Source organism: Gobio gobio (genome assembly GCF_949357685.1).
Source record: "Gobio gobio genome assembly, chromosome: 24".
NCBI lineage: Eukaryota > Metazoa > Chordata > Actinopteri > Cypriniformes > Gobionidae > Gobio > Gobio gobio.
In genome coordinates this window covers 961,753-964,252 of record NC_137120.1, presented here as the reverse complement: position 1 = coordinate 964,252, position 2,500 = coordinate 961,753, and the positions used below count along the sequence as shown (strand labels likewise).

Below are 2,500 nucleotides of genomic sequence, written 5' to 3'. Positions count from 1 at the left end.
CCCTTTCAGACTGACCCCGCTGGGCAGGTCACACACACACACACACACACACACACACACACACACACACACACACACACACACACACACACACACACACACACACACACACACACACACACACACACTCTCTCAAACACTCACACACACACACTCTCTCTCTCACACACACACACACACACACACTCTCTCAAACACACACACACACACACACTCACACTCACACACACACACACACACACACACACACACACTCACACACACTCTGGCCCTTAAAACAGCAGCCAGAAAAATGGAGCGCAGCTGGAAGAAAACAAAACTAGAGGTCTTTCGTAATTTGTGGAAAGAGCACATGATCACATACAGAAAGGACGTAAAAACTGCTAGATCTGCTTATTTCTCAACTCTCTTGGAAGAAAACAAACACAACCCAAGGTATTTATTCCATACAGTGGCTAAATTAAGCAAAAAAAAGCTTCAACTTCTGATGTTTGTAAACAGCACAGCAGTAATGACTTTATGAACTTCTTCACATGTAAGATTGATAATATTAGGAAGAAGATTTTAACCATGCAGCGTCGACTACAGCATCACATCAGACAGAGCATTGTAGTGTCACTGAGGAAAAATTACACTCTATAGGAGAAGACACACACACACACACACACACACACACTCACACTCATTCACTGCTATAGGAGAAGAAGAATTGGCTAAACTTGTTAAATCATCAAAATCAACAACATGTATGCTCGACCCTATACCAACTAGGCTATTAAAAGAGATGCTACCAGAGGTCATAGATCCTCTTCTTAATATCATTAATTCATCTTTGTCATTAGGATATGTGCCGAAAACTTTTAAGTTGGCTATTATTAAACACACTCTCACACTCACACACACTCTCACTCACACTCACACTCACACACACTCTCACACACTCTCTCACACACACACACACTCACATCACTACTAAAAAACGCAACTTGATCCTACAGATTTAGTCAATTATAGACCAATCTCAAATCTACCCTTTCTGTCAGAAACACTAGAAAAGGCAGTGTCTTCACAATTATGCTCCTTTTTTAGAAAGAAATGGTATCTGTGAGGATTTCCAGTCAGGATTTAGAGCGTATCATAGCACTGAGACTGCTCTCATCAGAGTTACAAATGATTTGCTCTTATCATCCGATCTGTATCTCTCTATTAGTGTTACTCCATCTTAGCGCTGCATTTGATACTATCGACCACAACATTCTTCTGAATAGACTCGAGAATGATGTAGGTATTAGTGGAATTGCATTATCATGGTTTAAATCATACCTATGCGACCGTTATCAGTTTGTAGCAGTAAATGAAGAGATGTCACAGCGAGCACAAGTTCAGTATGGAGTACCACAAGGCTCAGTGCTAGGACCGCTGCTCTTCACCCTGTACATGCTACCACTGGGAGATATCATTAGGAAGCATGGCGTTAGTTTTCATTGTTATGCTGACGATACTCAGCTCTATATTTCTTCACGCCCTAAAGAAACTTACCAATTCACAAGATAAACGGAATGCAGAGCTGATATAAAACATTGGATGACCGGTCATTTCCTGCAACTCAATTCAGAAAAAAAAGCATTTTTAATTATTGGACAAAAAAGCTCCACAAGTAGTAACCCTAGAATACTGTCTAACACTTGATGCTCTGTCAAGTCCTCTGGTCAGTGAGGAACTTGCGTGTGCTCTTTGATACCAATCTCTCATCTGAAAGCCACGTTTCTAGCATCTGTAAAACTGCTTTCTACCATCTTAAAAATATATCTAAATTACGGCACATGCTCTCAATGCAAAATGCTGAACAGTTAGTTCATGCGTTCATGACCTCAAGGTTAGATTATTGTAATGCTCTACTGGGTGGTTGCCCTGCTCGCTTAATAAATAAACTCCAGCTGGTCCAAAACGCAGCAGCTCGAGTTCTTACTAGAACCAGGAAGTATGACCATATTAGCCCAGTTCTGTCAACACTGCACTGGCTGCCTATTAAACATCGCATACATTTTAAAATCTTGCTTATTACTTACAAAGCACTAAATGGTTTAGCTCCAGTACTTGAGCGAGCTCTTAACACATTATCCTCCATCACGTCTACTGCGCTCTCTAAACTCTGGAACTCTTCCTAACATTGTTCGGGAAGCAGACACACTCTGTCAGTTTAAATCTAGACTAAAAACACATCTCTTTACTGTGGCATACACATAAAACACTTTCTCAATGAAATGATTGTTAGGCTGCATTAACTAGGTCAGCCGGAACCGGGAACACTTCCCATAACACCTGATGTACTCGTGACATCATCAGAAGAACGGCATCTACGCTAATGATAGTCTCTCTGTTTATCCTGAGGTTTACTGCAGTCAGCCGGATCCGGATCAGATGCTGGACCTGCGCCCAGAGAAGACCAACACATGACCAACACATGATCAACACATGACCAACACATGACCAACACATG

General features: G+C 41.4%; 1 protein-coding gene across 1 annotated transcript in view; it reads right to left on the bottom strand.

The window, feature by feature from the left end:
• The window catches only part of celsr2 (cadherin, EGF LAG seven-pass G-type receptor 2), a gene marked incomplete at both ends in the record, with an annotated part of 93,147 nt that overhangs the window by 46,292 nt on the left and 44,355 nt on the right, over nucleotides 1–2,500 (bottom strand). The window lies entirely within an intron of this gene.